General features: G+C 33.4%; 1 pseudogene; it reads right to left on the minus strand.

Moving 5' to 3' along the window:
* Positions 1-9373: 9373 nt before the first annotated feature.
* Positions 9374-10317, minus strand: LOC114685047 (annotated as a pseudogene).
* Between the last annotated feature and the right edge of the window lie 1718 nt (positions 10318-12035).

Consider the following 12035-nt stretch of genomic DNA (forward strand, 5'->3'; position numbering starts at 1 on the left):
AAGAAAAGTGTGGTAGCCATTTTAATATCTGACAAAATAGACTTTAAACCAAAAACAAAATAGAAGAGATAGGAAAAGACACTACCTAATTGCCAACCGAACAATCCACCATGAGGATATTGCAATTCTGAAAGTATCATTATCCCTGAAGTCAAAAGGTTTTGCAGAACTCTACTAACAAAAACAGCATGACATTAGCACAAAAACTGATACTTTGATCAGTGTAATAAAATCGAAGGCCCAGACATTGATTCACACTACTAATGGTCACCTGATTTTTGATAAAGGATTCAGAAACAAACACTGGAAAATAAACAAAATTATTCAACAAATGGTGCTGGTCAAACTGGTTACCTGAATGTAGAAAAATGAAAATAGATCTATATGTATTACTCTGTACATAGGAATGTAAAATGGGAGAGAGCTATACATACTAAGGACCATTTAAGGGTCATATGTAAACCTACTACTGTAGAAGCTTTTTAAAATATATACACATATGATAGAAATCTCAGTGGAGTCATCATATAATGGAAAAGATGATATATAACTATAGCTCTGACATTAAATGAAATGTCCACATGCCAAGAAAGGGTTACATCTAATAGTGTCTCTGGCCAAAGTGGCCTATGGGAGTCTGAGAACAATCCAGGCTCTTGCCAAAAGCATTGGTTACTCTCCATGAACTGATAGTATGTATCTATTGATGAAGACAACTCCTAAATATCTCATTTAACATGCAGATGCTAAATGGTGTAAAAGTAGAGCCTTCAACTGTACTGAGCAGGGTTCAAAGTGCTAGAAGTTACTCCTCATGCTACCAACTGAGAAAGATAAAAAGCAAACAACTGCAAATCTTGTTATGTACAAGGGTAATCTATGTGCATAATATACTGGTGGAATAGTAGCATAAACATTGTAGGAGTAACCATCCACTCTCTGATTAAATTCAAGGTCCACTCTGTTGGATGGAACTCATGCCTGACACTAGTTGAGTAGCCAAGAACCTGACACTAGATTGATCATGAGCCTAGAGCAGTAGTATTTAACTTCTCTAATGCTGCAATCCTTTAATATTGTTCGTCAACCATAAAATTATTTTCTTGCTTACTTCATAACTGTAATATTGATAATATTATGAGTTGTAATGTAAATATCAGACATGTAGGATATCTGAGATGTAAACCCTGTGAAAGAGTATTTTGACTCCAAAAGGGGTTGTGACCCAAAGATTGAAAACTGCTGGCCTAGAGAGAGACCAAATACTGTTCTTTTGGTATGGAATGCTGTAATTAAATGATTCCTTATCATATTCTTCTATACCCATAAATCATTGTCTCACTCAGCATCAAAGAAATTTCCTGTTGTAGAAGATGAGAACTAACACAGGGAGTCACAACTAGGCAATTTAAAGAGAATGAGAGACCCAGGAACACTCAGTTCTAAGTGTTGCATCCTCATCAAACCCCTCCATAAGGACTCAAGGTTGTGAGAAATAGAAGACAAAACACTGTAAGAGCCAGAGGAAATGGATGACAGCAAGGAAAACATATCTTCTAGACACAACAGGAGTGATGCATATATGATCTCAGAAAGGCATGCACAGGACCTGCACAGGTTCAAATCAGAGTCCCACCACAGAAAGGGCAAAGTAGATATCGTCTCCCATTCCTATCGAAGAAGCTAACTTGAATTGACATCTACTTGCAAAGTAAAAATTAGTTTCTTTGGTGGAGACTCAAGTTGGGAGAGGGGAAAGAATGACCAGAATAGATTGCATGAAAAAATATTTTCAATAAAAATAATTTCCTCATTATTTTTATTTCTTAATATTCCCAACATGATTGTAATGGAGGAGATCCAATGACAGATTCTGAACTCATGAGGGCAAATGAAAAATACTTAAAACTTTTCTATCACACCAATGGCCTTCTACCCTATATTAGACAAAGGAGGCTGGGTAATCATCAGTCTTTCTAACATGCATGTGAAAGCCTGAAAAGGATTCTTTAAATGAGAGCTTTAGCGCTGTTCTCTTACTCCAATAAGGCCAAAAAAATGCCCTAACTCTTTTCTTAAGTGCTCCCTCATCAGGAATTATATAGTGCTAGAAGTCTCAATTTTCTGTTATAGATGCTACCCAAGTCAAATAACACACTCTCAGGATGTATCCCACCATCACATAGCTGTCTTATGTTCTGGATTTTGTCCAATTATTAAGTTTATCATGGCCCCTTATATGGACCCTCCTCTGAAGCACTCTATCTGCTACCCTTTCTTAATTGCCCCCTTTGTCCTTTTTAAGCAGTTAGAGATATTTGGCCTCAAACCTTTAAAAATTGTTTGAGTACCCAATTCACCCATTTTCTTGTGACACTGAATTATTTTCTAAGACTGAAATAGTTGGACTGAAGGCTTCATTGCACCAGCTAACCTCCCTGTTTCACTAGCTCTCAGAAAACTTAGAGATTTCAGATATACTTAACATGCCCCCAGAAGCAATCAATTCTTTGTTTGCTTTCACACTTCAAAATTAAAGAGTACTAGGTCTGAATATTGCTAAGAAGGGATGTGTGCCCTTTACCAGGAACAATGCTGCTTTTGTACCAATAAATCAAAATTGGTCAGAGATGGTGACTAACAGGAAACAGACATAAAAAGTGATCAATGACAATTATTCTCCTATTAATGGAATTTTGTTCCATTCCTCTCTGGTTCCACCACATTCACTCCTTTCCTGTGTTAACTTCATACCATTGTTTTTACCCTGCTTTCTGGTATTTTAACTAAGTTCTCCCTGTGTCAAATCATTGTCATAAATAGGTCCACATTAAAATTAAGATAATGGCTAACCTGAATAGGTGTCCTATTAGTTCTCTAATCATTAGTCTTATCTTACTCACTATAGGCCATCTCTACCTAGCTGTGTTTCAATTTCTTTAGAAGTGCATGATGGCTCTACTACAACTTGTCCAGTTTAAACTATCCTACTGCCATTTAAATTCAATATGACCTATTCCCTTTTAGAGCATGTTATCAAAGTCTACCTACACTCCCTTATCTCTTCCCATGAGAAGCACCTAAGGAGATAATGCAAAATCTCCCACTTTAAGATTACAGGAGAACTGAAGAAAAGGTGATGGGTGATATTAGAGTTGAATAAGTTCTGACTACTCATACAAAACTTTTCTTAAGAAGATGTTATATTATAGTCATATTACGTATGGCCAATGAGGAGGCAGAATCTAATGGACATAATAATTGGATAGTGTAGAGGATTGCAGATAGCTAAATAACTATCATACATAGGCTATTGATGCCTTAAGGAAAAATGTATCAAGACCACGGAATTCATCAGTTTCTTAAGTATGAATTCAGGCTTATATTTGTAAATCTAGCCATTCATAGTAAATGTCCTTAAACTGTTGAGAAATCAAAGGTAATATTTTTTAATGGTTTCTAAAGGGTTTTATTTATGTACATTCTAGTAATTACATAATCAATTTATGTGATTTTATTGCACATGCATGCTGACTCTATAACTTGGTCCATTTCATTTGACTGAAAGAACATGCACATGTCACCACAACCCCATTTATGAATAAATCAGTAAAACCAAAAAAAATTTTAGATATATAATGAATAGAGGATAAAACTTGAATATGTAGCTAACTGTTCATATTTTGTCATACCTTAAGATTAATTACAAGGAAACTTAATTTTGCAAGACCTAAATTGGCTGACCTAAAAAATATAATCATGGTTTCTTGCAGATTTACTTACCCTACCCTTACAACCAAATTTCTACTTAAATTAAATATCAAAAATATGGCTGTTGTCAGGAGACTCATTTATTCTCTTTGTGCAAATCCTGACATTATTCTTATAAATCTTAAATGATATGTGTACATGTATTAGTTAATAAGTCATCTGCTTACTTTAAGTTATCTAAAATATTCCAGTTTTTAAATGGCTTCTAAAAGGTTTTATTTATGTATTTCTAGTAATTACATAATCAATTTTAGGTGTCTCAGAGTGTTTGTGTGTGTGTGTGTGTGTGTGTGTGTGTGTGTGTGTGTGTGTGTGGTTTTTCAAGACAGGATTTCTCTGGGTAGCTTTGGTGCCTGTCCTGAGTCACTCTCTGTAAACCAGGCTGTCCTCAAACTCATAGAGATCTGCCTGGCTCTTCCTCCCATGTTCTGAGTTTAAGGCATGTGCACCACTGCTCAGCTCAGAGTGTTCGACTATAAAAGTTTGATTGAAAAACTCTTATATGACATTTGAATATAAATGTACCCATACCTCTTCATTTAATGAACTTCATTTCTCATGTGGGCCAGCTTGAGCTACTCTATGGTGGGTTCATGGCATGTGGGCTTGACCTACACCATGTTACACAGAGGTGTTTCCAAGCTGAGCACTATACTTGAAGCAGGAACTTCGGTGGGAACCCAAGCATTGGGGCACCATTTGTACCTGAAGATTTTTTCAAGTTCTGTGCAAGCCTGTAGCCACTCAGACCCAAGTAAACACACAGAGACTTATATTACATATAAACTGTATGGCTGTGGCAGGCTTCTTGCTATCTAGTGCTTATATCTTAAATTAACCCATTTCCATTAATGTATACTTTGCCACATGGCTCGTAACTTAACACTACTTTACATCTTGCTTCTCATGGTGGCAGCTAGCAATATCTCTTCACTCAACCTTCTGTTTCCCAGAATTCTCATCTCTTTTCCTACGTATATTATACTTCCTGCCTGGATTCTGGCCAATCAGCATTCTATTTATCAACCAAATCAGAGCAACATACAATTACGGCATACAGAAAGACATCCACAGCAGAAATGTACAGGTCTTTGTCAAATGGAAGTTCGTATGAGAATATGGCACCAAAACCATCTGAGAATATATTCTACACATAATCTGACCAGTGTAGACCTTCCCTCTCTGCCTGATAGCTATGAGGTTCCTTATATAAGGTTCTTGAGTATCAAAAAACATATGGTCATCTTCAGGAGCCAATTTCTCAGCAAGATAATTTAACATGATTTCAGATACCAGAAATGAAGGTCCAATTTTGAGATTTCTTTCTTTTACCTAGGAAACTGAAAATAAACACATGATCACTGTATTGTCTTTTGACAGCAAGTACAAGAATATGCGGAGCATAATTGTAAGGCCACATGCTGATCAACTTAGGACATTTTGAACTAGTGTGGAAGAGAGGGATTTTTTTTTAGACATAAGTAGAATTAGTTTTTCAGTGACAATAAAAAGGGAACAGGAGATGAGGGTTTTTGCCTAGTCTTCTTGTGACCTTTTATGCCATGTTTCATTGATATACCTGGAAGGCCTGCTCTTTTAGGAGGGGAAGTGGGAACAGAGGAGGTGTGAAACTTGGTGAGAGCAGTTGTGGTGGGGAGGGACTGCAAGGAGGGAAGGAAGGGGAAATTGCTGTCTGGATGTAATGTATGAGAGAAGGAAAAAGAAAAAGAAAGAAAGAAAACAATTAAATTAAAACACCTTTGTCAAATGTCTTCATTAAAAAATAGAATACATTCAAAGTTTAAAGAAGTAAATGAGATTCTAAATTCCTGATAATATTTTATAATCTAAAATGAAATTTTTCTGTATATGAAATATATTCTGTACTTTCATATATATTCATTGGTACAGTAAAGATTATCTTATGGACATTTTACAATAAAATCTATATGCCATGCAAGATTTATAGGATCTTTATATAAATATTTATATCTTAAAATATAAACTTATATATTTATGTAAATACAAATATAAATGTATATCTTTAATATAAATCTTAGGTGTGATTTTTGTCCACCTAATACCTGCAGTATACACCTCTGTATGTATATATCATATTTTCTTCATCCATTTCTAGTGTGGTTCCATTGCTTGTCTATGGTGCTTTATGACTAATTGGTTTGGATAATATCTACCTATAATATAGTAAGACTGTATAATAACTTTTCTTTTTTATTTTTAATCTATATTCCAACTCTAACGATGGCTATATATACACTCCCCTTAGCAATATATAATGTTTGTTATCCCCATATTCATACTAGAAGTATTTGCTGCTTGATTTGATTGTACAGTAGAAGATTTGCTGGACCATATTATTTCATGCATAGGATAGGTATGGCATGACATATGGCAGTATGATTTTTTTTCTCCATCATGTGAAGTAAGTGCATCAGACTTGATGTCAGTCTTGTGATAAGCATTTTTTACCTTCTGAGTCATCTTGCAAGCCCTCCAAATATATTTTAAAATGATTAATCCCAAACATATTGTTATTTGATCCTTTTTTGTATTATTTTTATTGCTATTATTTTCAGAAATATGAATACTAGGATTACAAACATGTCACTTGCATCTTATATTGGGATAATTCAGAAGCAACAGCAATATTTTCCCAGATATATTGCAGTCTTTCTAAAAATCATGTTCATATTATATAAACATTTTGTCAAGACATCATATTATGAACTGTTGTACTGAGACTATTTCATCATTTGATGAGGAGCAGAGCATATATAGATGTAATAATAAAATTACAGGACAAATACAATTATTTCAAATTTAGCAGCAAATATAACCACAGTATAAAATGTTTTTGTCACTTATCACAAAGCAGTTAATAGAGTCTTATTTCAGTTAGAATGTAACAGATTACTGGATACAAATTAAAGATTCTCTTTCCTAAATTGAAAACACAAGGAGATAGTACAATTTTCATAAATACTCATAACAAAGTAATGATAGGTCATATATATCATATACAAAACTATGAAAGATGGCTCATTCTGTGGATTGCTTTTGATATAAGTATGATGGACTAAGTATAGATTGCACTATCCATGTAAAAAGCTGTGGTGGGTATATGAATGTTATTCACATATTAATGACAAAAATTATGTAAAGAAAGCTGGTTATTGCTGGCCTGTGAGTCTAGTCCTATTGGCGAATTTCAGGATCAGTCAGACAACTTGTCTAAAAAAACAAGGTGGAGAGTATGAAAGAATACAATAGATTAATTATTAAATATAAGCCAAAATAATGAGTAAGCAACAAATGCTTATTTCTTATTTCAAATTACAAACATAAAGAATTTGGGGAAAATATGCATAGATCCTGGGCCAATAAGATACAAATGAAAAAATAAATAATCATTTTTTATGTGATTTCTATAGGGTAAAGGCAATATTTAAAAGTGATAAATAATGTGTTAGAATATATAGATATTTAGATTTGATGAAATCCAGTGGTAGTTTGAATAGATGAACAACTGTAAAAATGACCTCCTACTAAAGTAGAACATTTGGCTTTGCTTAAAACACTCAGAGCACTTTAGAAAAATAACTAAAAATAGTTTTATATTAATACAACATTGGCATACAAATTAATAATTCATAAGTTATATCAGATGGTTTTAAAACTTTTGAAAATAGTTTTAAAGTATTCAATACTAAAGATTACAAAGAAAAATCAAATTAACTAGAAATATATTTCCTAAAATAATGTTTAAATAGAAGAAAGACAATTCTGACTATGGTTGTAGAATATAAGCTAAAACTATAATAATAAAGGAAAATAGAAAAATTTTGTAGCATGTAAGAGAATAAAAATTCATTATCAATTGTTTGATAAAAATCAATCATTACTAAATGCAGTAAAAGATGCCAATCATTGAACTGCATTTTTTCTTCAATTTCATATTTTTAAAATTAAAAAAATGTAATGTTTGGCATACATACATACATACATACATACACAACACACTCATATATAGATTAGATATAGATATAGATATATTTATAGATATATTTATAGATATATTTATAGATATAGATATAGTTGGCATTTCTCTCCCAGCTCCATCATTCTGTCTCCTCTCTGCCAGTCCATTTTCCAAAGTCATGCCTTTGTTTTGATGTTGTGACCAATTTAGTTTAATCAGGGCCATTAGGACTATACAATGGAGCTTTGTATCTTCACAATTGTGCATTAAATTTAAAGTAATGGCTTATGTCTTCCTGAATTTATTAGAAACAAATAGAGCACTTCCTCTCTCCCTGTTCAAAGATTGAGGACTCTATTCAATGGCAGATAAGTGTAGATATCCACTGCTGTTATTATTTTGTGGCCTCAAGAGCTGTGTTTTGTCCAGAAAATTGCATTTCATAGCTCTAATCTCAAGAATTCAGTTTTAAATAACTTTACAGAGGTATTTATATTAGACCAAGGATGAAGAATAAGTAATTTATTTGATATTTATCATAGTGGTTTTGTTTCTAAAAGAGTTAACAGAAAAAGTACACAAGGATATTGCAGCATGAAGACTTCTGACTTGATAAATTTATGATATATCTTGTTCAAAGCAATGAAAAATAAGCACAGTGTACTGACTACATATTCACTGAAAACATGTAGTAGCAAAGAGGTTACAAAAAATAAGACTTTTTTAAAAAATGAAATATCACACCACATATCATTGTCCAAAAATAAATGAAGGAAGCTGAAGCAGAGTATGGAGGCAATAAGAAAAACTTTGGGTGCATATATCTTACACAGACATACATGTACATTATTTGACTTAGAAGAACATATGCCCAAGTGTCAATAATTGTTAGACTTTCTATTCAGTAAAATGCTAGTTTTGAAGTTGTAACCTGTATTTGCCTGTAACTAACTTCTATTTTAATAATTTACTTTGAAACTAACATAGGAAATACAGATTATATTCCTTTTCAGATAGTTGCATTTGTTATTTAACATAACTGAAAATAATTTCTAAAACAGCAGTCAATAGTTTTCATATATAAGCAATAGTTTCTTCATACAAAGCAATATGCTTATAATGTTAATAGTTGATATTAGTGATTATTTCCTCGAATGGATTTCATACGTCTTCTTAAAACATTGTTTTAGAATTATTCTCCACTATTGCTGATGAAACTGAGAGTTAAGCACCCTGTGAAATTTGCTATTTCATACTACAAGAGGATGCCATTTGAGACTGTGGTCACTTTGAAAATTGCTTTATTCATGAGTTAATAACTTAAGATTTGAGCATGGTATAGTTTTAAGAAGTGTAAAAATGTCTTCTATTTTTTATATTGAGTGTCCATAAAAACTGTGTGTATAACAAGTGTTTCATTTTCTATTATAAAATATACTTATCAAAACACATTACTGGAAATTTCCAAGTAGTGTTTGCACAATGGAAATGCCACCACAATAAGACAAGAAAACCCTTTGCTTATTTTTAGATGGAGAGGTCAGGGGGATAATGTGAATAAAGGAAAGTTGAGTTCTTAGCATAGTTGTTATTATTTAGTTGTTATTTGTCCAGAGCTCTCTCTCTTTTCTTTATGACTCTACTGACAGCACATTTCACTTCTTTGTTTCTGAGACTGTAAATGAATGGGTTCAGCATGGGGATCACAATAGTATAGAAAACCGATGCCATTTGATCCTTCCCAAGGAGAAGGACTTATTTGATTTTAAATGAGTAAAGATTAAAGTTCCATAAAATATGGTAACTGCCAGGATATGAGAGACACAAGTTGAGAAGGCCTTTTGTTTTCCGGTAGTTGAATTGATCTTCAAAATAGTAGAAAGAATGGACACATAAGACACAGATATTGTAATAAGGGACAACAGTAGGGTAGATCCAGCAAAAACAAATATAGTGATTTCAATATCATGCGTGTTGCTGCAAGACAGGGCTATAAGTGGGGGTGCGTCACAAAAGAAGTCATGGATGACATTAGACTTGCAGAAATCCAGTGTGCGCATGCATATCATATTAACAGTTGAATCCACAGCTCCAAGCACATATGAGCCAGTAAGAAGGGCACTGCAGAATCTGCTGGTCATAACAAATGAATAGTGTAGAGGGTTGCAGATAGCTACGTACCGATCATAGGCCATCGAAGACAGAAGAAAGCACTCAGTAGCGGAAAAAAGGACAAAAAAGTAAATTTGAGTGAAGCAGCCTATGAAGGAAATGCTCTTGTTTGATGTCAGCAGGTTCTCTAAGGTTTTAGGTGTGATGGCAGTTGAGTAACTGAGATCAAGGAATGACAGGTGGGTGAGGAAGAAATACATCGGAGTGTGAAGCTGGACATCTAGACGAATAATCAGCATCATGCCTATGTTCCCCAGCACAGTGACCAAGTATATCAGGAGAAAAATCACAGAGAGGACCAGCTGGATCTCCTTGGAATCTGTCAGCCCCATGAGGAGGAAATCAGTCTTGCTTGTGTAATTCCAGGTGGTCATAGTGAATAACCCAAAGCTGTTCAGAAATTAAAGGTAACAGCTATGTTGAATAAATCTTAATAAAATATTTTGTGTATGTTTACATATTTTCTTAATTAATTTATATTGCCTCAAATTTGATATAGCTTTTATGGTGTATTATAAAGAAGGAATGCCAGAAAATGAAGCATGGCATTTGTTTATTATGTAATAAATATAATAGAATCCTTTACACATTCAGTGGAACTTATATCCCATCATTTACATAGAGGAACAAAGTATAGAGTATCAAATAACAAGTGAGTGTTTGCATCAAATGCCTCATGATTGTCTGTATGTATTCTGACTTCAGAATTTGCTTATGATTCTATATTGCTCTGTATCCTTAGTTCTTGAAATTTTTTTTTTTTTTTTTTTTTTCTGTGTTTTGCGCTTTCTAGAGCTTATTGGTACAGTGCTCGACTCACAAATGCCTGCTCTGCTCGAGTGCTTAAGCGTCGCCACCTTAGTTCTTGAAATCGAACAAAGGTAAAAAACCATTTTAAAGTTCTATTTCCTTTTCATTTTCTTGAAATATAAATTGTCTCTCATTACTAAAAAAATCACCTTTTTAAAAAATCTTGTTGGATGCATTAAAGTATATGACCGTTGATGAAAAGATAATCTTTCCCAGCAATTCAAAGGTCTACTAAAATTACACTTTCAAAATATGATGCAGACTTTTAGAATATCATGTAACTGTCACATTTCTTTTTGTGGAAATACTGAGAGTCCTTATGAAAGTCGCAATCTTAGAGTGTACAAACAGTCTTACAATAAACACCTTGTTTATTTTTAACTCTTCTAGGTTCTTATAACTTTCAGAATACTTACTGTGAGCCAAATTGCTGGGAAACAACAACCACAGACAGACCTCTCAATATCATAAGCCAAAATTTTGACAATTTTCAGTTTTTTTATGAAAAAATAAAAGAGGAACTAGATTTAAGGATCTTAATACCTCTGAAATACGATTTTCCTTCAGATTTCCAAATATCAGTGCATTCATTTTCTTTAAAGGGAAATCAGCCAAAATATTTTATTCAGATCTTCTTGACTAGAGCATTCACAGTAGCTAAGAGCCAAATGAGTTCTAGGAGCTCTTATGAGTCTCAGTAGATCAGTGTATGTCCTTCCTCAGTCCTTAATAATTATAGGGAAATTTATGTAACAGTGCTTAGCATCATGTAACCTGTGGTGATCCTCAGGGGCCAATTTTTAAGCAAGATTGGCCTGCTATTGAGAACCAAAGTTCAAGGAGTAATTGAGCCAAATTTTCATTTTCTCTAGAAGCCCCACAATGAATAGAATGACCAAGTCTTCTCTTCTACTGATACATTTGCAAGGTAGAGTGGTCATATGCAGTCATTTTTTATTACTTCAGAAGAGAGAAGATGTTCACACATACATGTGTTTAGCAGTGGTATTCTCAAGATGGTACATACGAAGTTTTCTGTGAGATATATTTTAAACTGAGAGAATGATTCTATATACAAAGACAGTGCTCATTACAAAGAATATTATACAATATTAAAATCAGCATGCCTCATTTCTATAGTCTGCTTATGATTTATTTTTAATCAATAAACATGACAAATGAGATAAAAAATTAAAAATTACTGACCATTAAAAAACACATAGTGGTGCAAAGCTTACTCCATTAGTATGGAATCTGCTTATATACTTTCTTAAATGAGAAA

Source organism: Peromyscus leucopus, chromosome 4 (genome assembly GCF_004664715.2).
Source record: "Peromyscus leucopus breed LL Stock chromosome 4, UCI_PerLeu_2.1, whole genome shotgun sequence".
NCBI classification, from domain to species: Eukaryota; Metazoa; Chordata; class Mammalia; order Rodentia; family Cricetidae; genus Peromyscus; species Peromyscus leucopus.